Genomic DNA, 12,499 nt, shown 5'->3' on the forward strand with positions numbered 1-12,499 from the left:
TTACATGGCGTCGCGCAGAAAGTCATCCCGCGATTTGCATGCAAATTCACGGCACATGGATTCCACATGTTTCTTGATGTTGTTGTGTTATGCTTCTGTATTATTGTCTTCGAACGGTCGCCGGCTGACGTAATACGTATCGTCGAGACGAAAACGGATAAGATGTCGCCAGTCGTCGAAGGCTTGAGGCGAACCGATGAGCCTACGAAGCGTTTGGTTGTGAATTGCGGGAAAAAAGGATCGCATATGCGGAGCAGATATATGTTTTTTTTTCTGCTCAACGAATTGCGGCTTTGATAAAGTGTTGTGCCAAAAAACATGGTGTCTCTCCAAATGTGAATGTTTTTTTTGCAAAGTTTACGGCGCAAAACGTGTGCACCACGTTTGCTCTTGGCCGAGTTGGCAGATATCGGGCTCCAGGTTGCTCCACGGTCGGTTCCCAGCTTGGTGCCAAAGATAACCCCCATTTGAGCACAGACACACACTCAGCACGATAACGTAGGTTGGGCACAATAATATAAAAAAGAAACTCAATTTGCGAATCAACTTGCGATCTGAACTTTGTTTGATAAATAGAACTGCTGGGAGCTTCATGTTTGGTTTGCGCTCTCTTTTTTCTGTGTCCCTCATAAGATAAGATTAAAATCGTTCGACGTGTGCGATCGCTTCGTTGTTGTGTGCGTATCGGTAGTGGTGAAACCCCTTTTCCCTTATCATACAATCGTGGCAACATTGGCTCCCCGATAAGAGTAGCCGCCCCGCCGGCGAGCCACACAATGCAATCCGATTCGCTCTTCAATCAACCTTCAACTTCTTTCGTCGCGGTTCATTGTGGAACGAAAAAATCGCGACTTGAACCAAGGCGCAACGTTTGTTAGTCTAGCGCCTCGCCTTCACGCGAGAAACAAGAAATATCTTTGAAAATTCACTTTCGTTGGGTGTGGTGTGAAAAACATGCCGATGGAAAGTTGAGCCTCAGCCAGCTTATCAGCCGTTAGTTTTCACAACGGCTGCGCGGGCCCCGGCGAGTTACTTTCACCGATTGCAGCAGCAGCTGTCTGCACCGGGCTCGTTGGCGTTTGAGAATCGTGCGAAGGATCACATTACCACCGGCGGGTCATCGAATGCCCAGCCGGCAACCTCCTCCGGCTCTAGAGGCACGGTTTGTGAAGAAATTTCACGCCTATCAAGGCCCAGATGCAGAGCTCGAAGACTCGATGAGCAGTGCGCCTATCAGCTGACCGTTGCGAATTTTTTTTTTCGGTTTTCATCCCTGGTAGGACTTCCTGTTTGTCGTTCAGTGGCCAATGTCCGGACACAGAATTTGTTTTGGAATAATTTTGCCCTTTGGTCTACTTTCTCCTGCGCTTTCTTCGGGTTGCCCGGTTCAGGTCACGGTGGGCCAGACGCTGGATTCTGGGCTTGTTCCGATCGCCACAATACCGAAAAGCGGATATAGAATTTATGACCCAGGCTGCCAATTTCGCCGTGATTCGATGCGCGTGTCACAGGGCTGATAATGAGCGGCCTTGGTCCCGATTTTCTCGGATGGAAGAAATGTTGTCCAGGACGCGCGTTTCATCAGGAAATGTCGCCGTGACACACCAATCGATTTATAAGGCGCGCGGGCTCTTCACTGTCTTGAGGCGAACTCTCTGCATCGGTGGAAGCCTTTGCCGTGCGAGGGCTAAAGATAGAAGGTTACCTGACGTGTCGAAGAAAGCCGGCCACGTAGGTCGCTACTGTTTTTTTGCGCCGCAGTGTACGGATGGCCATTATGTGACCGGGGCGGCGCCGCGTTTTGCGTTTCGACGGCTTAAGAAGGCACGTAACGCGCGTGTCCCTCGCCGATTCCTCTCTAGAGCCTTGGAAAGCTTCTAAAGTTATGGACACGGTTTGTTGCTCCTTTGTTTCGCATTAGCACTTGCCGCAGCGGTCAGGAACGTGGGCCAACAGCGGTTCCTTAGCTGGAAACGGAAGTGGATATTGGGCACACTGGTGGAGAATCACGTCGACCCCCAAAATGAATCCGTCGACCTCCATTCCCGCTTGGTTTTCGAATTTAGGACTACAAATTTGGACGCCCAAATTTATTTTTACGAAAACCGATTTCACCTCACGGAGCTTCACGACTTTTTGGGGCTGTCCATTTTCGTGCAGTTCAATTTACGGTTTTTGTCCTGGCCCATTTTATGTGCCATTTGGTGGCAGATTGTTGGGGCGAGTAAATACGGAAACGTGACTGCGGCTCGGCAGGGTCAGTAGACTCTGCCTGGGAAAAGAAAACTCCGTATCGCCGCACCCCATTGACTCACGTTCCACGGGGCGCCCGGTGTGTGTCTTCAAGAATTCGCGTTCCTGTCTTTCCTGTGGCGCACGCATCGAAAAACAAAGTGACACTTTGCATAATTTAGTTTGTTTTCGGTCAACAACAAAAACCGTTGGAGACCGCTCTCTGCCCGCCGTTGGGTCGCCGTGCGGTAAAGTGCGTAGAAAGTTTGTGTCCGGGTTGAACAACGGTTCCGTGACATTTCCAGTGTCGGTCCAATTAGGATTTATTTTTGTGTTGCCATGGAAGAACCACAAGTAACCAGCGCATCACAAGGCCACACTTGACTTGTCTGTTGACCTACGGAAGACGAAATGCCTCCAAGCAGGGGAATAAACAGGGCTTTCTTGACTCATGAATTCCTGGGGTTTTGGGTCGTCGAGAGTCGTATCTTATCCTTTGGTAGGTGTTCTGAGTATCAACATGGAAACACCACCTACACAGGTCCTTCTCTTACGCAACTCTCTTTCGGACAGGAAGCACCACTAATCCCATTAACGACGTGTGCCACTCTCCAACGAGAGACTCTCCACAAACTTGCTTGTCCGGCCAGGGGGCGCGATGATGTGATTCGCAAAATTGAATCCCAAATTACGACGACCATTAGCAACGCTCTTCCTACTAACGCGTCAGCGCCTGGTAGTGGTAGTGACTCAATTGATGACACTCCATCGGCCTCTCTCTCTGTTTGGTCGCCGGTCCTAACCATAAATTACCCACTTCCTCTCCACACGCCGCCCAGACTAACGCGGCGTATTTTTACACTTTGCATTCTTGCCCGCTGTCAAACTGGCTGGCCGGCCGCTGTTATGACCAGACCAGTTTCGGTTCACCGCCGTCAACCCACGCACCAAGAAACTGGCGCCCGGAGACAGCTCGCCCCCGTTCTTCGAGCCCCGCTGGTCACCAGCGTTCTGGGGAAGTTTTATTGAAATTCAAATCCACCACTTCGCGACCTGTTGTGGGATGTCAAAGTGATATTTCAAGCGCCTCCGAAAGTGCTGCGCACACCTTGGCACCACCACCAAGGTTAGTACAAGGTGGTGTTGGCCTCTGGCTCCGCCATCGTGAATCTCAAGCCCTTTGCTTGAGGCACCCCTCGAGAGCACCAATGACACCGAAACGCGGTTGCGTTTCCTTCTGATTCCTTGGCGCGATTAAGTAAGGACGAAATCGGTGGTCGCGTTGGCTCCACCCCTTTGTGTAAGAAAACTGCAGTCTGCTTCCCTTTGCCGGGTGCACTGCTGCCTTAGGGAGATTCTCCGAAATCTTCACCGAGGTCTGGAAACTCTTTCGGTGTGTTTACCTTCACTACGTCATTGGCTCGGTGAAATATTTCAACGTGCGCTCATGGGAGGAAGTGCACTTCACGTGCCGCTTCAAAAATCACGTGTGGGGAGTCCTCTATTTCCGCGGAGGTGCCTCTGGAACGAAGAAAAGCCCCCGGCAGAGATCGAAAGTGGGCCAAAACTCTGGCACTGTGGGACACCAGAACAAGAATGCGCCCGGGCACTTCTGCTCCGGAGAGAACATAAAATTAAATAACATTGCCCCGAAGGAGGACACATCCTCGCGCAGGTAGCTAGCGTCTTGCGGAAGAAGCCCAAGAAGAAGTAGTCGAAGAAGGTCGCACCGACACGCGAAGATACACCGAAAACAGCTGCTGCCGTTACTGCTGCTGGCTCCTAGCTACCGCTGCGGCGGCACTCAACTCACCTCAGACTTCTGGAACCCTTGCTCTATGCCATTCTCCCGGGCAGCAGCGGGCCAATTTAGATGCTAATTAAAAGCGAGACAGAGAGAAAGACCTAAAAAAGACACCTTCACGACGATCGTCGCCGATACATGCTCGCATCAGCCTCACGCACGCACCTTCGGCCACGTTTCGAGTGTCATTCGAGGCGAAGTGCACCCAAGTTTTGTGTGAGGCCAAAGTGCACCGTCGGGTGGTGGAAACATCTGTTCGGGAACTAGCGTGTAGCGGTGTGTTCCTTCCGATGGTATCAAGCCTCGTGCCTTGAGCGATGGGGATTATCCTTCGTTTGGGAGCCGAGACCAGAAACACGGTCGCCATAGACGGCTCTAAAGAACGCAAACGATGGGATTAGGATAAGTCCATCTCGGGTTTGGGCCTTTTAGTTGGGTGGCCGGCTTTCCGCCTTCCGACATCATTTGCATTGGGAATTTGTGAAGAAATCTCCAAGATTCCGCTCAACTGACCCCTGACGCCGATTTACGAGGGTTGCCTCTCGGAAATAGGAATTCTCGATCTAAAAGTAGAGGATGTTTGCGGATGTGTCACCACCAGATCACCACACACCACCCGGTGAGGACAGATTTCGGTGAAATTCCCGTCTTCTGTCCATTAATTGATTCGTCTGCGGGCCTATATCTCCGGAGAAGACTCTTCGAATCTTCCGCGTTCCGCGGTGAAGGAAATTGCAAGTTATTATTAGAACACCAGCCGCGGCTCCATTGCTCGTTATTGTTGCTGATGGGTTTGTTGCGCCCCTGGACCCCGCTTCCGGTCCAGAAATCACTCGTCGGTCGGTCGAGTGTAGCCGCGCTGATTGACAGACGGAAGATGATGGACGATTAATGGTTTACAAAACATCTCCGGTCGGAGCGGTCGGATGCATGACATCGGCCGGAAGATAAGAATTCGTCTCATCAATTAATAATGTTCCGCTCTCGGAATGTTTCCCTGGAATGTTAAACAATCGAGCTCGGCACGGTGCAGATGCATACCACAATTTGGTGTGTCAGTTTTAAACAACATCCGCTCCTTCCGTTTGAGCAAGGTGGTCCTCTACGCGACCCGGAGCCGCTGTTTCCGTCGCAAAGGAATGCGCTTATGGCTGGGCATACATTCAATCCATTCCAATTAGCAACGACGGACAGCTACAGGACCGTGTGCGTAGAGTACGCTCGATCGAACTGGCTCGCTTCCTTTTCGTCCTGGCGTTCGTCCTGGTCGGAAGTGCGTGTGCCTCCCGGCGGACCACTCTAATTAACCTTCAAGTGGCGGTTAGAACGCGAGGCCTGCCGCCAACGGGCGAGTTCCCGTGTATCCTTCCTGGGTGTACGCAAAGACCAAGTGTCTTCATTCTCAAGGATGAAAAAGGAGGAACCGGATAAAGGCAATTCCTTTCCCATTCGCGAAGATGACAAAATCATGGCGTGGCGGCGCGTCTACCACGGGGTTGACATCTTCTTCCGTCGCGATGTCCTTGCCGACGGCAATCAGCAGGCCCCCGGTCGGCCCTGCCAGTCAGTCTTCCGGACCAAGATCGGATCAAGACACCACCAGCTCTATGATGATGCTCTCTGGACTCTATCGCATCGGGCTCATCTCGCTGCCGTCACTGTCGCGCGGAAATTGCAATTTTGCAGCCGGCCCCTCTCGTTCGTTGTTGGTCCGCGCGCGCTGTCCGTCTATTGTGTGTCCGGTTTTGCGACAAATTGACATTAATGTGTAACCCCGTTTAGACTGTGTTTCCATTTTATTATGCTGTGCGGCACACTCGCCCATGCTGCACCGAGAGGCATATGATTATAATTATGCTCGCTGGCCGGCCGGGCCCCGGGCCAGGGGACCCTCTCTATGTCCACGCGGTTGACCCGCGCCCTGTTTGCTTCGTATCGTTTTATTTCTTTATCGTGGGTATTTGTTTGAAAAATTAGCTCATATTTCACTTGCGCAAAATAAGCTGGCAACAGATAGCGCATAAGCATTAAGCGCATATAAAAGGACACGATAAAATCATGACGTCGGTGGGTCATTCGGTGTGCTATGCCCTAAACGCAACTGCCAGGCACCCTCCAGGCGCAGGGCACGAACCTCTTCGTGCCTTCCTGCCACCCGCCCGTTCGTGTGCCAACCCCTACGGGGTGAGGCGGCTTCCGGAATTCGCTTGGGCCGCACTTTATAATTGCATTATTACAGTTATTAAATTTTGTTTTAGCCAACCAGCCCACGGCGCGCACACCGGGCGTATGTATGTGCCTGCCTGAGTTACGAGGACGTTGGCGGTAACCTTGGTTTCCGGTTCCGGATTGCGCGCGCTGCCCTTTGCGCGTATAACGGTTGTGATTATGGTCAACCGACTGGATACGCGTTGCTGGCCAAAACGGCGAGGTCCGACCAGAGCAGAGGTCCTGGCCGGCAGGCGCTGTCAGGTTTTGCGCGTGTGGCTAATTGCGGTCAATTTGTTACGTCGATTTTGCATTTTCCACCGAGTTTCGCTCTCCCCTGCATACGGTCCGACCTTGCTTGATGTGGCCAGGACGAGGACGACTTGGTTCGGTGACAGCAACTGTCGTCGTCATCGTCGCAACTCAACCTTTCGTTTTGGGCAATAACACGCTCCTCACCGCTGTCCACCGGAAGCAGAAAAAAGGGCACAGAAAGGAGGCAGCAAATGTCAAATATTTGACAGGCACGCTTTTATATTGGCAGCCGGTTGGATGGCGAGCGTGCCTGATTACCATTAGCCGGGGCATGAATTGATCGCACGGTAAAGTGGCAATCAAATCGAATCAAATTATGCATGAATGGCTGGTAATGTCTTGGCTAACTTGTCACGCCTCACCGTCTGACAGGATGCGTTCTTTGCAAGGGCAAAGGACTTGTGCAAAAATTTGAATATCAATGTTTTTTTATGACGCCATAACGCTAACGCTTCCATTTTGCTCCGATTTTTTTCCCCCCGCTTATGTTTGTGCAAACAATTTTGGAACTTTAGCCGCGGCAGGAATTTCCTCAATCGATCGTGTAATTCCCTACCGTTGGGGTGCATCAAATAAATTCTCAATTGACTCGCGCAAACCTTCCGCTCTGTGCTTTCTTCATCCAGCGAGGATAACGATTACGCGCGAATGCAATCAATGATGGGTTCCCGGAAGTGTCCTGCTGTGACACAGTTTCTTCAATCAACCGCGCGAAAAGTTGTCGGGAAAAAGTCGCGCATCAACCGAGCAGAGAGAGGGGGCAAATAAAGTGTTTGCACTGGGCATTGCGTCGTCTGTGACAAGTCATCGATTACTATTTAGAACTAGAGGGTCTAGAGAAGGAGTCACCGACACGAACCGAGTGCAGGATTCAATCACACATCAGTTCGACGTGAAATGTGTCCTAAGAAATCGTAAAAAGTGCATCCGTCGTGATTGGTGGCTTTTTTTATGTTGTTACGGAGATGAGAAAATCGATCTGCCGCCTCGCCCTCCTCGTCTCGTCTTGCAAACCTTTTCCCTGTCGCCGTACCCCTGACGGAGGGTGACGATGATGAGCCCCGGGAAAAGTGATATTTATGTGACAGTTGTGTTCACCTTTCTTTTCCGCCATTCTGCCCGGGCCTTCGATTTTCGTTCTAATTTACTCGACTTACGAGGCAGCATATTTCTTGGGATACCGTCAGTTTTCGGTCGGTCGGGGCTTGAGGCCGGTCGGCAATGCGGTGCGGAATTGCGATTACGACAAATAAAAAAAAATGACTCAGTCCTTCGGGTGCCGTTTTGTATAGTTTATGCACTTTCCTTGACGCAGCACCGTTCACCGTTTGCAACGTTGCTCATCTTCACCTTTCAATCACCTTCTCGGTGCGGCAGCACGATTCTGACACCATGGCAATGACACCGAATGCAGGATCAAAGGTGGGGAGAAAGACTTGGCACGACTTTGTTCCGATTCTTCATACAAAACTTCGGCGTACTCTCTCCGCACGGGATGTCGTCGTAAGGGAGGTTAATAAATTTCAAATGATCATCAAGGAATTCTCCGTTATTCCGTATCTTCATCACCGAAAACGCGGAAGCGCAAGATTTGGGTCAGTGTGTACGTGTTTGACAAGGAAGCAAAGGGATTGCATGGGAGATAGCAGCACACTGGTGACAGTGGTGGGATTGTACGTTACTGTTTTCGCCACCTAGTGAGTGTTGGAACTGTACTCAAGAACCAAGAATACTTGTCTACTCACAACTTGATGGTCCACGTTGCCAGCAGCAAAATAACGTCTTTATCCTGTGCATATTTAAATGGAAAATTCTTCTTCGTGCATCTGATGTTGAAAAACTTGTTGGCAAAAACCCGACCAAAAGCAACCGAAATTATTTCCATCCGCTTGGTCGTCCTCTCTCGACGAAGAAGGTCCCAAAAGTCGTCTAGCGAAAACCTCCGTCATCATCGCCGCCGGGCACGTGAAACCGAATCTCGCGAGTTTACGACCGGAACGCCCCAGAAACCAAGGACCACCGCTTCTAAGGAGGAAGCCCAACTTCCTCCCTCTGGTGGGGTGCCGTAAGGGAAGAAATCTTACTTAAATCATAACGATAACACATCGTAATGTGCGCGCGAGCACACAACGCGCGCCTCTCTCTCGGGGTCGGGCAGTTTCGGTTTGAGTGGAATTTAATTTGCGAAAAATATAAATTTTAAATTGAATTGCTTCAAGCCTTTTTTCCTAGATCCTGTTTTGGTCGAGCCCTCGGCGCAGATTCTAGACGCGGGGCCTCTCGTTCGCTCTAAACTACCTCAAGCGGCGTTTGCAAACGGATGCACACCAACAAGGACGGTGGTCGTTGGGGAATCCCCTAGAGGGATCTACCTTTCGCTCGCCGTTTTTCTTAAGTAACGGAAGACAAGGACGGCTAGTCTGTATCTAGAGCAAAATATGAAACACGAAGTCCTGGAGGATCGCACGAATCAAGTGAGGAGGGAACACGTTTTTTTGACGAGTTTTTAGTCTATGTTTAGTTTTTCGGCGTGCCAAAAAAGTCCTATTGCAATGCAGAGAACTTTTTAGCGCGACCCGTCGCAGAATGAGGCAGAACGAGATGGTCACATCGGCGGAGCGAAGGATTCCCCGGAAAGCACAACACACGTGACCAGCCAAAACCGGCAGCAAAGGGTTACGTGGCGCAAAAAATTTGGAACCCGTTAAATTTATGAAGGTTAATTATCATACTGCATTAATGTGCCGCTAAAGATGCGTTAAATTGTGAACCATTACGACGGGGTTTGCCAAACTTGCCGCACAGTCTTGTTCGGGCGCCAGCGCTTCATTTTTTGCGTGGTACATCCTTGAATCCTTGCAGAATGTTAGAAGCAATAGACACGATACAAAGCAGAAGTCAGAGGCAGGATTCCGCGAGGCAGACCACTGGGCATTTGCGTTGGGTTTCGCGAATCCTCGCCAACCAAAACGAATTCATTACCGTTGATGAATGGGCCGACCAGAAGACCGTCGAAACTTGTGTGGGGTACAACTTTTGGGCCAACGTCAGGGGTTTTCCTCCAGGGGTGTATCGTGATGTGGCCAAATGTTTTGATTTATAGGTTGTTTGAGGGCAATCTTTATTAATGATTCCTTTCTCTCATTTTTTTACTATTTTCAGGTAAGTTTGGCAACACTGAATGAAGCTGGGGATACAGTGATGCTTCGCGAGGTTTACGTTGTACGCGAAACTGCCAGATGGCATGCAAAAGCGGTTTTCCCCTAACACTGACCAAGGCACGGTCCCAGCGGGGGACAACTTGACCAAAAGAACCTGTATCGGAACGCCATGAGCACTATAAGCGAAGCGTCGCAAAACACTTCGCAGTCGAAAAGGTTCCCCGGAGGCCACAACAATTAACGGCGATCGAAACCGGAACACACGCCCTTCGGCGGCTGTGACGAGCCCGGACCACTCCGGGAAGTGTTCTCAGCACTCAACAGCAGCAGCCGTAATACGCTAAGTATCGCGGCCTCAAATTTGTCACCTGAATTAGCGCTCCTGGTCCTATAATATAGGGGATCGGCGAAAAGCTAATGGAATTGCGCCAACTCCTGCTGCGCGGCGTAAGAACTTGGCGCGCTGAGAGGCTGCGAAATGGCCCGCACCACCCAGCAGGACACCATGTCCGGTGACCGGCGAAAGGGCGAAAGAGAACGATCGCGATGCGGTCCAGTGCGGGGCCGAATGTCCTTTCATTGCCCGGGACCGACCGACATGCAACAATGTCCTTTTTTTCGCTTCCCGTGACGAGCCAGCGAGCGAGCCTTGTGTCAGTGATACTTGTGTTTGTTCCCCGCTTGCTTCCCGCAATGTCGCGCTCTCTCCGGCGGGACACCTCCTTTCGCTTCCTTCCAGTGTCTGGTTACCGGCGGCGGATCCGCTGCTTCTGAGCGCTCCCGCCGTGGCGCACCAGTTTTTGGCAATGAATAATAACGTCAGCGTGTGAGTGGCGTGGCCTCTGTTGTATCGCTTGTAAGACGATGCTGGAAAAACAGAACATTATCAGCAAACAGCAAACAGCAATCCTATCGCCAGCCTGACATCAGACTTTGCTGATCCGCCAGAGGTTGTCGGCGCGCACCCTACTTTTGGCAAAAGGCCGCGCCTCGGTGCCAGAAGGTGTGGAACGTAACAACTCGTCGGAGCAAGAGGAAGATGACGGGGAAAGGAAAAGGATCGACCAACGAGTCCCGAAAGCAACCCGAAACGACGACGCACGCTGCCTTAAGGCAAAGGATAAGGCGATTGCGAAAAGAGAAGCTTAAAGCCACGCCGCTCTGCGCATTTTCGGACGGGCAACGACGGAAAGATATGCCGTTCACAACCTATCCATCTCTCATTCTTGCACGTTCTTTAAGGATTTATTATTGTTTTTTTTTTTGCTTGTAGCCTCTCCAACCAAACCCAACGAGGCCCATTGTTATGCAAGTGTGCGCCCTAGTTTATGCAAAAGCCGTACTACATATTTATTATGCCGAGCGCGGTGGCATGTCCTGCCTAATATGGAGCGGCGCCCGCGAAGGAAGGCATCGACGGCGTCGTCCTTCTGTTCGGTTTTTGTTTTGCCCGAGGATCCATTTTCGGCGCATAACTCTTTAAACCCCGCGCCGGATGTTTGGCGAGGACGGTTGAGAGTCGATGGAAGAAAAATGGAACGACGAAACGGGTTTCGCGCAATTTGACTGCAAGAAGCTCTGGTTCTAGTCGGGCCCAGGGTTGCAGCAACACCGAAATCTGTACCCGAAACCAGCGTTGAAACCGTGGCAGCGCTCCGCCCAGTTGCGAATCTGGATGCGAAACTGTCGAATGAATTTCAAACGACACAAATGGAAGATCACTTGCTAGAAGCTGGCGCAACGTGCTTGAAACCATCTCACGCCCCTTTGCCAGGGATGCGTCACTTAAGCCTAGGCTCCCGTGCCCTAGATTACCGACTAACCCGTTTCCAATCAGCGGCCTCTGCATCTGGTGATGGTGCATCTTCGTTTCGTGGCCGAAACCTGCTTCCAATCAACTGTAACTAAGCAATTGTATCGGTGAGGCAACCGGCGGTGACTTTCCTCGAAACTAATCCGTGGAATATCCTTTCTCACGAACCTCGCCACAGATTCATCGCTGCACGGGTTGTCATATCCAGCGCCAACTCCTTTACCGGTTTTTGCGCGTGTCGAATGTTCGTTAAATTGAGCGAAATTGTTCAATTCCTTTCCAGCACACCACTGACCACGGCAACGGTTATGAACAAGAATTTTGTCCAGTCATCGGGTGTAGTGCATTCAAAAGGTGCCGTCATGAGCGTCCTGATTCGGACCGGCAGTAGCATGAGATGACAAGAAAGACGCAAAAGTGTCCGTCCCCGTTGTGTGGGAATCTTTCCACTCTCGGACACTCTCCGTTGGGTCGTTTCCCTCGGACACAATCGGATCGTAATTAGCGACAGGACAGCAGTGGTGCGCCTAGACTATTGTGCTTGCCTGTGAACCGTACAGATCCGGGCCGGGCAACCAGAACTGGAGCAAAATCGGACCGCCATCTCCGGGTCAACGTTAGACGAAACGTTAGCGGATGCGGAAGAATGCTCCTTCATCAGCTTATGCAACGGATTTATTCGTTTTCCTTAACTTATGGGCCGCATGGGCGACGCACCTCAGGAAAGGATAGTACTGGCTACCCCCGTTCGGCGAGGGAGGTAAGGGTGACGCGGGACGAGCGGAACCGAGGACTTTTTTTCTAGAACAAACACACACGCTAGGGGATGCACATCAATCCCGGCAGCTGGTCGGTGTGACCTTCTCCGGCTTCGACAGATTGCTCCCGTTGTTTACCGAGCACTATTGATCCGCTTTCCGAGGCAATCTGGAGCAAACATTGCGCCATCAAAGCACACGCCACACA

General features: G+C 51.2%; 1 protein-coding gene across 2 annotated transcripts in view; it reads left to right on the forward strand.

The window, feature by feature from the left end:
• The window catches only part of LOC131211092 (centaurin-gamma-1A), a 134,155-nt gene that overhangs the window by 97,193 nt on the left and 24,463 nt on the right, over positions 1-12,499 (forward strand). The gene's annotated exons all lie outside the window — the stretch shown is intronic.

This window comes from Anopheles bellator, chromosome 2 (assembly GCF_943735745.2).
Source record: "Anopheles bellator chromosome 2, idAnoBellAS_SP24_06.2, whole genome shotgun sequence".
NCBI classification, from domain to species: Eukaryota; Metazoa; Arthropoda; class Insecta; order Diptera; family Culicidae; genus Anopheles; species Anopheles bellator.